This window comes from Phascolarctos cinereus, unplaced genomic scaffold, assembly GCF_003287225.1.
Source record: "Phascolarctos cinereus isolate Bilbo 61053 unplaced genomic scaffold, phaCin_HiC Scaffold_7;HRSCAF=346, whole genome shotgun sequence".
Classification (NCBI taxonomy): Eukaryota; Metazoa; Chordata; class Mammalia; order Diprotodontia; family Phascolarctidae; genus Phascolarctos; species Phascolarctos cinereus.
In genome coordinates, this window is record NW_027556180.1 from 121,210,712 (window position 1) to 121,225,082 (window position 14,371).

General features: G+C 36.6%; 1 pseudogene; it reads left to right on the plus strand.

Moving 5' to 3' along the window:
• Positions 1 to 1,427: 1,427 nt before the first annotated feature.
• LOC110198819 (RNA-binding motif protein, X chromosome-like) lies at positions 1,428 to 2,603 on the plus strand (annotated as a pseudogene).
• The last annotated feature ends 11,768 nt before the right edge of the window (positions 2,604 to 14,371 follow it).

The window sequence follows — 14,371 nt, forward strand, 5'->3', positions numbered from 1 at the left end:
ATACACAGTTGGAGTTTCTGTAACTCTGATGGAGTCCAAAGGCACCATGGTTGTCAAAAGATTAATTAAGCTGTAAAGAGGAAAGGAATTATGCAAATAGTTAGTATTATTAAAAATACAGAGGAAAGCCCAGCATAGTCAACCCCATTGAACCCAAATGAAAGCATTGTTTTTATGGTGCAATTTTATATGGTGAATGCATTGCTGGAAGTGATATTCTAAGTCTATGGCTGACTGAAGTTTGAGTTACTACATAGTTTTACTTCTGTTTTATCTCATATGTACTTTCATTGACATGGGGACCCTGATCACTCAATGTCTTTAGTAGGAGGCACTTTGTTCTTTAAGCTCTGTTTCTTTGAGTTGCCTTCTGGCATGGTTCTAGAAGAGAAGGAATTAATTCAAGAAGATTCCCAGTCAGTCCTTAATGAATTGAGTAAAAATTGGCTCTTATCCCAGTACAGGCAAGTGAAGCTTGTCATTCTTACCTCATTCACCCATTTTAAGCCTCTGTATCATTTTGTGTATTCAGGACATACCATGTAAAATGTCCACATGCCCTACATGATTTTGCAATATAATTATTACATTTTATTGTACTGCATACAATTAATATTTAGTACACTCTCACCAACTCCCTTTGTAACAGTAGGAATCATTAAAAGGAATCCCCCATATAGTATTGTAGCTATTGAAGCAACTGTTTTCTCTTGTAACTTTGTTCCATCTAATGTCAAGTTTTCCTGGAGTCAATTGATGTTAGGTTGGATGTGTTCATATTGGTTTGTTTTAATGATAGATGGTAGGTATGTAGTGTAGTGGATAGAGTGCTAGCCTTGGAGTAAAGAAGATGAGTCCAAATCAAATCTCAGATATTTACCTGGCTATGTTATCTTGGATGAGTCCCTTTATCTCTCTGTGTCTCAGTTTCCTTTTTCTGCAGAATGGATATAACCTCGCTCACAGGGTTTTAGTGAGGATCCAATGAGATAACATTTGTAAAGCACTTTGTAAACCTTAAAGCACTGTGTCAGTGCTAGCTATTATTGTTATTATTGGTGGTGGTGGTGGTGATAGGACTGTGTTAAATATATTGAACCAATGCTACATATTAGCATCCTTGTAGAGATTCAGGTTAGGAAGAATATTTGGAAATTGGTTACCATGTACTTTTCTATTCCCACTCCCTCAAAGATGAAGAGATAGAAAAACAGCTTAATATTTTCTTGCAAGATGGTTGTATGAAAGGATAACATCAGAAGCAGCTAGAGATAGTGAGCACCTTGGTTAATACCAGTACCTATTCAAGGGATTTCCTACCCAAGTTAAGAATCTTAGGGTAACTGTTATGCAGTTGTGATAGTGGGCTTCTTTGTAGGTACTTGGTATGAGTCAAAGAAAGAGAAGATTATTTATTTATTTTTTAAATGGTGGAAGTGGATTGCCCAGGGAAGTTATTTATAGGAGCACTCAGTACAAAAACAACTGAAAAAGGTCTTGAATCAGTTTTTAGAAAATATGGCCAGATAGTTGAAGTTTTGTTGCTGAAAGACTGGGAAACTAACAAATCCAGAGCCTATGCTTTTGTTACTTTTGAGAGTCCAGATGATGCAAAAGATGCTGCAAGATACATGAATGGAAAGTCCTTAGATGGAAAATCAATTAAGGTGGAACAAGCCACCAAACCAACATTTGAAAGTGGTGGCAGGCGAGGGCCACTACCCCCTCCAAGAAGCAGAGGTCCTCCAAGAGGTCTTAGAGGTGAAAGAGGAGGGAACGGTGAAGCAAGAGGGCCACCTTGTAGAGGGCACATGGATGGCAATGGATATTCTCTTAATTTCAACATGGGTTCTTCCAGGGGACCACTCCCAGTTAAAAGGGGTCCACCTCCACAAAGTAGGGGACCTCCACCTAAAAGGTCTGCACCTTCTGGACTGGTTCATAGCAGTAGTGGAATAGGAGGAAGAGGGCCGGTGCCATGTAGAAGAGATAGCTATGGAGGTCCTCCACGAAGAGAACCAATGTTATCACACAGAGATGTGTATATGTCACCAAGAGATGGTGGTCACAGTACTTAAGAAAGTTATTCAAGAAAAGATTATGCAAATTCTCGGGATACCAGAGATTATGCTCTATCTTTAAGGGACTATGTATACTGTAATTATGGCCATTCTAGCTCATGTGATGAATATACATCTAGAGGATATAGTGACGGTGATGGCTATGGTGGAGGTCGTGATAGAGACTATTCAGATCATCCAAGTGGAGGGTCCTACAGAGATTCTTATGAGAGTTACGGTAACTCCTGTAGAGTTCCACTTGCTCGAGGGTTTCTTCCCTTTATGGAGGAAGTAGTCTTTATGATGATTATAACAGTACAAGAGATGGATATGGTGAAAGTTGTGAAAGTTACTCAAGTAGCCCGAAGTGGCATCTACTCAAGTGGTCATGATTGTGCTGGCAGACGAGAGAGGGCTTCCTCCTTTGATGGATAGAGGATATCCTGCCTCTCATGATTCATATAGCAGTTCAAGCCATGGAGTGCCAACAGCTGGTGGCTGTGGGGAAGCTGATCTGAAAGAAGAGGCAGAAGCAGATATTAAAAGAAATAGGAGCTTTTCCCACCAAACTATCTTTTCAAAGAAATTAAGAATTGGGTTTATTTTGTCTTAACAACCAGAGGACTACTGAAAACAAATTTTTATTTTGTGCCTTTTAAGTTAGCCTCTATGATTTTCCATTCTTGTGAGAAGAAAGCTAAAATTGTTTCAAAAGTTTAAAAATAGTTCAGTTAAAAAGTTTGAAGTTAGTCTTATAAAATTTGAAGTTAGTGTTATGATTTTGAAAATAAAGTTTTTCTGAACTTGAAAAAAAGATCCTTCTTAGGAGAGTGTAAACAGTTCTCTGGGGAAGAACTTATTTGAATCATTGTTAGGACATGTTATTAAAACAATACTTTGGTGGCAGAGAACTGAGGTTGAGAGGTGGACAAAGCTAGTGGAAGGTCTCGAGGAGCCTGAATGTGATCTCATAAGTAGCTTGACATCCTGAGATCAGTGTGGGGATGCTTGCAAAGACTGATGTTAATGTGGTACCTTGGGGGAGTGAAAAGAAGTTTAAAGTCCATTTCTCAGTATCCTCAAGCAGGAAGGAAAACCAAAGAATTGCCGTGTTTGGAAAGACTGGTTCTACGATGTGTAATCAAAGGAACAACAGAGCCATAACAAATGGATAACCACAGGCTAGCTCAACTGCTGGATGAATAGCAACTAATAGGTTGGCCTTGAGGCACTCAAGAAGTCAAATGGAGACAGCCAATTGAGTAAAGTTTTATTGATTTTACTAAACATTAAAACAAGCACACACACACATATATATATATATATATATATATATATATATATATATATATATATAATACGTGTATATATATACATATATACATGCATGATAGAATGCAAAGAGAGGATTGTACATGAAAAATTGAATCTCTATTATATATAGCTTCTTTTTCTGAGTATATAAAAAGTTCAAAATGTAACTGTCAATGCTGTCCTACTTGTCTGAATTCATTCTGGCTTTCTGTTCTCTGTTGATTTAAAAAAAATGTCTCAATGACCTTTTCTCTCTTTTTCTTTATTTTTTTTTGGGGGGAAGGTGAAAACTTAACCCAAAATTTCAAGTAGAATTCATAAAAATGAGAGAAATGTTGGCAACAGAGAAGCTCCAACTGCCTCCAAAATATTTTCTCATTTAAGTGCCAAAGAAGTTAGGTCGGGGGACAAGCTGGGGAACCCAGATTCTAAAAGAGAAGCTCAGGGAAAGTCTACTGAGAAGCTAAGAACTAAGTGTCTGCCTCTAGGGTCAGCCTTCTCCTCAATCTGAACAGTATCCTCTCCTGAGTCCTAGATAATCTCTATTGATTTTCTGGACCATATGAAGAATGAAAAAGTTATACTATTCCTCATTTAAGTCATTGTCTTCTGGGCTTTTAACAAACTTAGTTTCTCTGCAACTGGTCAGTGGACTACTTTAAGATTCTTTATCATGATGAACTCATAGATACTGACAAAATACAAAATGAATGGGAAAAAATGACTGAAACTATCATTTCGGGTCCACTAACAAGTAAAATGTCAGCTAAGTGGTACAGTGGATAGAGTGTGGGGCCTGGAGTCAGGAAGACTCATCTTCCTGGGTTCAAATATGGCCTCAGACACTTACTAGTTGTGTGACCCTGGGCAAGTCACTTAACCCTGTTTGGCTCAGTTCCTCATCTGTAAACTGAGTAAGAAAAGGAAATGGCAAGCCTCTCTAGTATCTTTGCCAAGAAAACCCCAAATGGGTTCATAGAGAGTCAGACAAGTCTGAAAAAAATGGCTTAACAAGAACAACAAATAAATCAGGGCATGCCGCACACTTGGTCCTCAATTTTTATTGTGTTAGAGCCCTTTGAGTCCCAAGAGGAAAAAGTTGTTGATGGATCTTGTTAGATTCTTTGATGTTTGAAGTTATACTCATTCTCTACAATTCATTCCCAGTTAAGCTAGTCTCATGTAAAGTTGATAAAATAAAGCTTGATTTCCCTCTCAAGGATGCTTTGTAGGCATCTGTAGTAGATATAGATCTAGTGACTATCCAGTCCACATTCGTAGCAGAAAATTGATGCACCTCTTTGTGTTATGCTGATAGTGTGCTGTGTACTGTTATTAGTGTTCTTGACCCCATCCATCATTTTTACTCTCTTATGACTCTCTATCCATAAACTCAGGGCATTATGATAGAAGTGTCAAACTCCTTAGTCTAGTGACCAAGATTATCTATTCCTTTAGGAAAAAATAGCAGAAGTGATTACCCATGAAGACAAATATTGCCCATTGTTGGAATGAAAAGAATGTACACTTCATATGTAATCATAGCATATGTTAGTTTGTGTATGTGACCTATATATCTACTTAACAAAATAATTTAATTGTTGTGATGTTATTCTTTGTTATGTGCTCTTTTGACACATGTTTTTGAGGAATTCTGTTTTCTTTAATATTTCTATAAAGAAATATCTCTAAGTGATTATTTAATTAAACATCCCATATTTGTCCAAATAGAGCTATCTTGTTGGTAATAAATGGAGTAGAGACAGTCTGGCATTGAGAGTTAGTCTCAGAGTGAGAATGACCTGTGGCCCTCCACCATATATTGGATGTATGAGCCTGGGCAAGTTACAGCTTCTCGTCCCCTCGGACAACACACTAAGACTAGGACTTATTATTCTCCTTCAGGGGAAGGTATTGCCTTACTACTTCCTCAGGAGTTTCTTACTCCTGTGAAATCAATCACAGGCACAGATAAAACCAAAATAGGACAAAAATATTAAAATATAGAGAAGTTCCTGGCATTAAAGTCAAGTGGACCCAAACAGACGGTCTCTGTCTTTACTCTAAATGAAAAACATATATCCAGCTTTGATGTTCTATGCACCATAACTTTGACCCTGTAACCCTCTTGCCACCTGGTGGTAGCATATGGTAATTATAGTGAAAATTACTGATAACAGAAAATTGTTTTATATATATATTTGAACTAGAGAACAAAAGACACAAAACTAATAATGAAAAAGTTACCCAATCTTGTAATTTTTAGTCCAATATTTAATATTTATTTATAGGTTCCCTAACACTTTTTTGTTTCCCTGGTAATGGTTAGTTAGCTTAACTTAAAACTTAAACATCTATTTGAAACATGAATCATTTTGTAGGTAACACAGGAAAACATAAGTTATTATGTGGAATTTTATTGTCCATTCTTAAGATAAATTATAAGAAGGACTAAAGTCAATAAATTCAAAAATCACTACTTTGGTTTTAAGATGGCTTCAATTCTTCTGTCTTTCTCGTGTTAGCTTGTCCATGCAGTTTACAAAGGAAGGTTTTCTCTTTTCATAACCATGAATAAGGGTTTATGAAATCTGAGTTTAACATTTGCAGCTGCAGATACATCTGGATTGCTTTTGTTGGGGAAAAAAAACCACCTACTAACTAGCAGTTATAACACATATTCTGTGAGTTGCTGTTGTGAGTACTGTATATGAATGAAAGAAAGGGATCCCTTGATCTTTTACAGTAACTAAGCAGAATTCTGAGATTTAACAGCTTCTGGGAATTTTTGGTTTATAAGATTACAATGCTCCTTTTGTGGAGAATAACTCCTCTCAGTCATTACTCCCTCAGTGCTATTTCTCTTTGTAAAGCTTTGTTAAATTATACTGTCACCAAAATATCCACCAATTTAGATTTTCTATATCTGTGTGGTTCAAATCAGTCAGATATGTTAAGTCAATTATTGGCTCTTGTCACAAAGCTGAATTCTTACCTAATTAAATTTCCAAATGTTCATAAGTGACAAGACTAATATGACTCATTTATTTTCACAGTATGAAGAAGATAGAAATCTATTTTCCAATAAATACTGTATTGTCTATACAACAGCAAATAAATCAGGTCCTCCTTCCCTTCCCCTTTCCAAAATATTTTCCTTTTATTCCATCCTTCAGATGTTTGTATATATCCTTTAGGGTATAATTTCCCAACAAAAGTGGATGAAGTTTTTTCCAATTCTCTTCTCTCTGAACTAATACCTACTCTTCATCCTCCCCTTCATATAAGTGAAGCTCCAAGCCTAGGTGGAGGTGGGTCAAACAGCTTTGTTCTCAGGTAGCTGAAAAAGGCCTGCTGTCCTACAACATATCACTGCTACCTTGTATGCCTGGTTTACTAGATATTTCCCAGAAACTCTTGTCCCCTTGGTGCCCCTATCGTGGGTCCACTTATGGAACTGTATTTGGTGATTTGCCCTCTGAACAGCCCTTCTGCCACCACTGCTCATCCAAATTTTCCCTGGGCATAGGAATTCCTAAGGTAAAGGCTATAGAAAGACTCTTGAGGTTCATATCTTGTATGACTTGGTTTTTCTTTGTGTGACTTTGTTATTCTTTGGGGCGGGGCTGTGAGTATCAATGCAGAATCATTCTATGCTTCAGAAAACTGATTTTTGGCTTCCCCTTCCCCTCCACCCACATTTTTTTTTTTACCTTTTCTTCCTCCTCTCTTCTACGCCTCTCAGTGTTCTTAACTGTTCTGGGAAAGCACTGAAACAAATTAACCACAGGAAAAAAGCATGGGAAAATGAGGCCGGAAGCTGGGTTGAGGAGTGAAATAAGAAAAGATTTCACCCCTGACAAGGTCATATGAAGATTCTGCAGGATTAATCGTCACTGTGATGAGCAGATGCTACCATGTTTACCATTTCATGATCTGGGGAAGCAGAAGGGATTTCATTTTTGAGAACTGTTGGTCCATTAGGTTTCATGTGCAGATAAACTGACTTTCTGTGAGCCTAGCACAGGCAGAGCCAAGTTCTGTATTGTCCCTTGGCTTCCACTCTACATGGCCCTTTCCTGCTGAATAAGGCCCTTTGAGAACAGATAGATTGTGGTTTATTATATAGTTCTGATTATGAATCCGTGCAATTTACAAATGTTTTGCATTTGAAACCTGGAATTGTTTAAGGCTAATTTGCAGACATATGTGCATTTGCTGGAGAGGGCCAGGATCAAATGACGTCTCCCATCTGTGGAGGGTATTACATCTATGGCTAAAAAATGAAAACAGAGAAAGGGCTCAACATGAAGACTACATATACCATATTTCACAAGCACATTCCTCCGAAATGTCTTTTTTTCTTGCGGCTTGAGTTATTTCTTCTCAGATGTGGATGCACAAGGCAAGGCCATTATATATTTTTTTTCTAATTTCAAATTTTGTTTTGGTCAAACTGACAGGCGGAAATCACCAAACTCATAAGAAAGGCAGGCGGGCAGGCAGGGAGCTCTGCCATTGCAAGCATAATGGCTTTAGCTTTCAATGTGTATTTTGGTGTTTGAGAAGGCTTTAGGAGGGGTTGGCCTTAGGCATAATTGTGCATTAGGTAAATTTGTCATCAGCTTCCCAGGCTTGGGCCCCTACACATTCATTATGTATAGATATATTTGCCCATTCCAGTGAACAATTTTTCCATTCTTCCCTACCCTGTATAAAAAATCTTTTAGAAAGTTTTTTGTTTTAATCATTTATGTCTTTTACAAGTATTATCTCTGTATTAGAAACGAAAGTCTGTGTTTCCTATTCTTGATGCTAGGTGATCTGATAGAGAGAGTGCACTTGGATTGAGGAAAAACAAGTGAAAACTCTGTCTCAAATAAATGATGTAACCCATCACTTAATTTCCCTGAGCCCGGTTTCACCTTCTGCCAAATGGAGCATACTACCTTTAATACCTACTTCTCAGAGTAGTTATAAAAGTCAAACAATATGATATGTGAAGCACAAAATAATTGTTCATTATTAGTAAGTGGTTTTGGTTCTTAGCAAACTGGTAGAGAGGAAATTTTTGAGTATATGGAACCATACATGCGGCCTACCTTAACTGTGGAGAGAGTCAAGGCTAGTTATCAGCTATCAGGTTATCAATTTATTCATTCATTCCTTCAGCTAATATTTATGCATACTAATATGTACAAGATCCTATGCTGTAGGTTGAGATGCCCATAAAGATGAATAAGATGTCCGTCTCTGTCTTTAGGTGGGTAGGTGGTAAAGTGGATAGAGTGTCAGGGCATGAAGTCAGTAAGACTCATCCTTCTGAGTTCAAATCTGGCTGCAGATACTTACTTAGCTGTGTGATCTTGGACAAATCATTTAACCTTGTCTGGCTCAGCTCTTCATCTGTAAAATGATCTGGAGAAGTGAATAACAAACCACTCCAGTATATTTGTGAAGAAAATCACAAATGGGATCACAAAGAGTCAGACACAATAGAAAGAATTGTACAACAACAACCAACTCTACCTTTAAGAAGTTTACACTCTGATGGGAGAAACAAGTCTGTAACATATATAAAATAAAAAAAGGTAGAATGAGATAAGTGCAAGAAAACTGAAAAAGAAAACTGCCTTTGGAGTCAGAGAACCTAATTTTAAATCTCATCTCTGATATTTACCTATTTGGTCTTAAGCCAATTAACTTCCCCAGACCTCAGTTTTCTCAAAAGTAAAATGAGAGGTATAGAGTCTCTTCCAGTTCTAGATCTGTGGTCCTGAGAAGGCAAACTCAAAATGCTATGAGAATTCAGAGGATCACCACCAACTTTGCGGAGGCTGTGATTTTCAAAGTGTTATTGTGTTGGGGGAGGTACATGGTAGGAAAAGATATGGGAAGAAGGAACATGGGTTAAAGAAATCATTTCTGTTCTTGAAAATTACTTATAATTCCATTAACCCAACTGTTCTTATCTCCCAGAATTAGAATTTGGTAAGACTCCACATCTGTAGGATTCATAAATTTTTTTCAAATGTACGCACCAATGACATATGTAGTTCAAAAGATTTAAGTGGTCCCATTAAAGAATTTTTTAAGAAAAATATTATATTTTAAATACTTAGATTAGCAATGTAGTATTAACATGCTAAAGCAATGGAGAGAGTATTTGGTTAGAATCCAATATTTTTAAATTTTTGATGTGATAGATACTTAGAAATATCAAGTTTTGATCTATCAGTAGATATGTAACTTCAGTAAAACTCTAGGTTATACTCCTTTTTTATCATTCACAAGAACTTAGTTCTAGTTCAGGGAAGTCATGATGTGAATACCAGGCTTATTGTGACATGGACTCGAGCATACCTACAATCCAGCTTAGATATGGTTAGGAGATAAGCTTTACTCAGAACCATCTGTATGCTTTTCAAACCAATCCTCAAACTAGATCGTTCTCAGTCCTGTGATTTCTCTAGTCTTTCTTCGGAGATGTCTTCCATTTGTAGGTCCAATAATATGTTAGGATATAATCCTTTTGAAGGTGTTCTTGGTCAATTCAGAAGATCCTCTTCTTTAAGGCAAAGATGCTTTGCAAAAGAGTGTAAAGATTAACTTTACCTACACAGAAATGTCTACTTCTCTTCTTAGGGACAATCTGGCTCAACTTGGAAAAGTTGAGTGAAATAATATACTTGGATATACATGATATATGCATATCACTGCTTATTCTCGACCAGCTTTCCATATCATGAATGAAAATTTATTTTTGTCAGGAAATCTCCTTTCAAATACTGTTGGATGAAATACATTTGACAAAATGCAATGAAACTTTTCATTGAGTTGTGGGAATGTGGAAAGGAGGAGGACTGCAGGTTCACTCATATTTGTTGAGTAAGTAGATCATAACCAGCCTTTACCTTATTTATAAGATGGGTAGGCTCCCTATGGTGTGATGTAAATTCAGTAACCCCTCTCACTCAAATGCTCTCCCAGCTGATAATTGAAATTGCTTTAATGTGTAACAAAGACATTTATTTCAAATACAGAGATGATCTATGTTAATCTCAGCCTGCAAAAGTGCTTGATGGATTTCTGATCTTGGCTCCGTGATGAAGTAGTTGTGGGGAAAAAATTTTTTTTCAGTGTATACCTAGATAATTTTTCTTTGGCAAAGAACTCTTGTTTCGGGGATGTGATCTATATGTAAAAATAGCTTATTTTGTAACAGTACAGTACATTTAAAATTCTATTTTTTTAGAATCCAGGTGATTTGCTTCTGAGAATATAGGTGTTTTGTGTGTGATTTACCAGAATGTTAGACCACTAAGACTCCAAACTCAGTTGAGAAGCAGGTCTCAGAGATCCCTACTCTCTCATTCTTGAAATTTTGTAATTTAAAATTGTCCTGAACATTTCCTGTTTTGGGGTATTGGTGCATGTTCAGTGTTTAGAGGTTATTTCTGCTTCTAGTTTCCAGACCGAGACAGGTTGATTTAGGTTATGTGTTGTAGTAGAAAGAGCACTGCTTTGAAGTCAAAGGGCATGGCTCCTAATCCTGACTCTTCTACTTCTCCCCTCTGTGACCTTGGGCACACTTTTCTTTTTATTAATTTATTTTTCAAATACTAAAACTCAAATACACAATAAGAAAAAGAAACATTATAAACTTATATACTAAAATGTAAATACAAAATAAGAAAAGAAAAAAAAAAGCATAGCCATGTGCACAGCAGAATGTAAGAGAGGATTCAAAATATACAGCAATAAATTTCCATTTCAAGTAAGCCTATATAATAAATACTACACATTCTGTTTAGAGATGCTCATCTTTGCTTCTTCGTGAGTTTTCTTTTGTCCTCTCTGGGTACTTTTTACTTTGTTCTTTTTTTCATCTTCTTTCCTCAAGAAGGTTATAATTAAGTGTGGAGATACACACACACACACACACACACACACACACACACACATATTGTAAACACACATACATACATACATACATATACACCTATATACATAAACACACTTATGTACACATACATATACTTAGATATCTATAATCATACTCATATGTGTATACATATACATATATATATGTGTATATATACACATTCATAGGCATCTGTGTAAGACTGTACTATACTTGTTTGTCCTCTGTTTCTCTGAGGATGGGTAACATCTTCCTTCGTAAGTCCAAGTCTTTCCATATTTTTCTCAGTACACCAACTCATCATTTTCTATACCACAGCAGAATTCCAACCTTATACTGTCTAGTTATTTTAAATAGTCTAAAACAATATTGACTAATATGACTGACATATAGTGTAGTTTCCCTGTGTTTCTCTTTTGATTAAATATATTTCAGCTTTAATTTTGTCTGTCATTACTACCCCTGCTTTTTTCCCTAATAAATTCTACTTCTGATCTTTATGTTTGTGTATATCTCTTATTTCCTATCCCTCTTGACTCCGCTACTTTACTTCTGCCCACTACCTTGCCCTCCTATTATTTAACCAACCCCCCCTCAAAGATCCCTCTGTTGTCCTCTCTCCCCACCTTTTCCCTTTATCCTCTTGTTTCTATCTGAATTTAGAAGACTTTTATAACATTCCAAATATATGTTATTCCCTCTTTATCCCATTCCTGTTACTATAGACACCCTTCTATAACACCCCCCCACATTTATTCCCTCACACTCCTATTTCTTTATAAATTTAGAAGACTTTTATTCCCTTCTAAATGTATATGATTCTCTCTTTAACCCAGATCAGATGTGAGTAGGGTTCTCTCTAAAAATCCCTCCCTAATCCTCTCCCGCCTTCCTATCTCCTTAGCTTTTTTATTTCTTTCTGAATTTAGAAGATGTTTATACCCTTCTAGATATCTACATATTGTTCCCTCTTTAACCCATTCCTGACAAGAGTAAGGCTCCAGATTTACCAACCCTCCTTCCCCATCTAATTCCTCTGTGTCAGTTCTTCCTCTCATACCTCATTTGTATAAGATAATTACTCTTTTTAACTTTTCCTAAATGATTTTTACTTTTTAGGATCACATCATACCCAGGTTTACCTCAATCTTTCTTTTGAATTACCCAATTACTAATTACAACCTTAGACATAAGTTTTATATTTCTTCATGTAAAAAGTAAACAGTCTGTCCTTATTGAGTCCCTTGTAATTAGTCTTTGATGTGTACCTTATATTTCTCTTGGTTTTTGTATGTCAAATTTTCAATTAAGTTCAGTTTTTTGTTTTTTGCAACAAAATCCTGAAAGTCTAGCAATTCATTGAATATTGTTTTGTTTTTTTTCCTTCAGGATTATGTTTAACTTTTCTGGGTATGATATTTTCAGCTGCAACCCCAGTTCTTTTATTCTTCAACATATAGCATTCTAAAACTTGTTGTCTTTTAAGTTCACTGTAAGGTCTTGTGTGATTTTAATTGTGGCTCTGCCATAATTGAATTCTGTTTTGATTTTTCTTGTTGTTCATAATATTTTCTCCTTGAGCTGGGGGTTTTGGAGTTTGACTATGATATTCCTGTAGGTTTTCCTCATAGGATCTCTTTCAGATGGTGATTGGTGGATTTTTTCTATCTCTACTTTCTCCTCTTGTTCTAGTGCTTGGGGACATTTTTCTTTAAGTATTTCTTGTATTATTGTATCAAGTTTTTTGATGTGCAATTTCAGGTAGTCTGATTATTCTTAAAATTTTTTTCTTCTTGATCTGTTCTCCAGATCAGCTGTTTTTCTTATGAGATATTTCACATTGTCTTCTATATTTTTCATTTGTTCTATTTTGTTTTATTATGTCTTAGTCTCTTACAGCTTTGTTGGCTTCCCCTTGCCCAATTCTAACTTTCAAGGAGCTGTTCTCCTTAAGATTCTAGATCTCTTTTTCCAGTTGGTTGACTTTCTTTTCATAATCTTCTTGTTTTTCTGGAATTGTTTTTATTTTTTAAAAATTCCTCAATCACTCTCACTTAATTTTTAAAGTCTATTTTAAGTTCTCCTCTGAAATTTTTTGGGCAGGTGACCATTTGAGGTTACTCTTTGGGGTAGGAGAGATTCTTTTTTTTGTTGTTGTTTGAGCATCCTCCTGTGAAGATGATCTCCAGTCTTCTCTATTCCTATAGTATCTTTCTATATTTGAGTTCTTTCTCCTTTGCCCGCACATTTTTTAAAATTGTAGCAGTTTATCATTGTAATCACGTCTAGTCCTGCAGTGTAGGGATGGTGCCTCTGGCCTCAAATCCTCCTTTAGTTCTCCCTTTTGGCCTGGAATTAAAACCACGAACTCTGCCCTCCTGTAAGTGTCCACAGACCACAGCATCCCTGCCTCACTGCTTCTGCACTCAGCTGGCATATGCTGGTTCCTTCTCACTCAGGGCCCATCTCAGCAGCACACCTGGGCCTGGCATTCCTTATCATCAGAGGTTCCCTCAATCATACACTGCTCAGACACACAGGTTCCCCATGCTGTCTGCAAGGTGAAAATTTCTGTGGCTGGGGCCAAGGCTACCTCCTAACTCAGCTAGCCCCAGGACTCACTGCTTGCTATTTCAATGGAACTAGTCTGGAGGTGTTTATTCTTCACAGGCACCAAATCTCAGTCCTGGAATTTTTCTTCCAGTTGTTTGAGCACACTTCCTTGATTTCTAAGGGCCCTTCCAGTTTAATCTTATAGTCTAAAATTTCACCTGCCTATTCCAGTTTTTATATGGAATTGTTTTGCCTCACAATGCAGTATAGGTCACTGGGAGGGGAAAAAAGAGAACTTATATGACATGAAGTGAGTAGGAGTATGGCAGGAGCTCTTTGTTTATGTTAGGTATGGGTCCATTTCAGGGTTATTCAATGGTAGCATTGAACGGGAAAAGCTAGCTAACGAGGAGTATTCTAATTTTTTCTTACCTCTTAGTACCACTCCACCCCTCTTTTCTTTCTTAGTTTTGTCCTTTTTTATTTTACAGTATAATATTTTATTTTTTCAACTACGTGT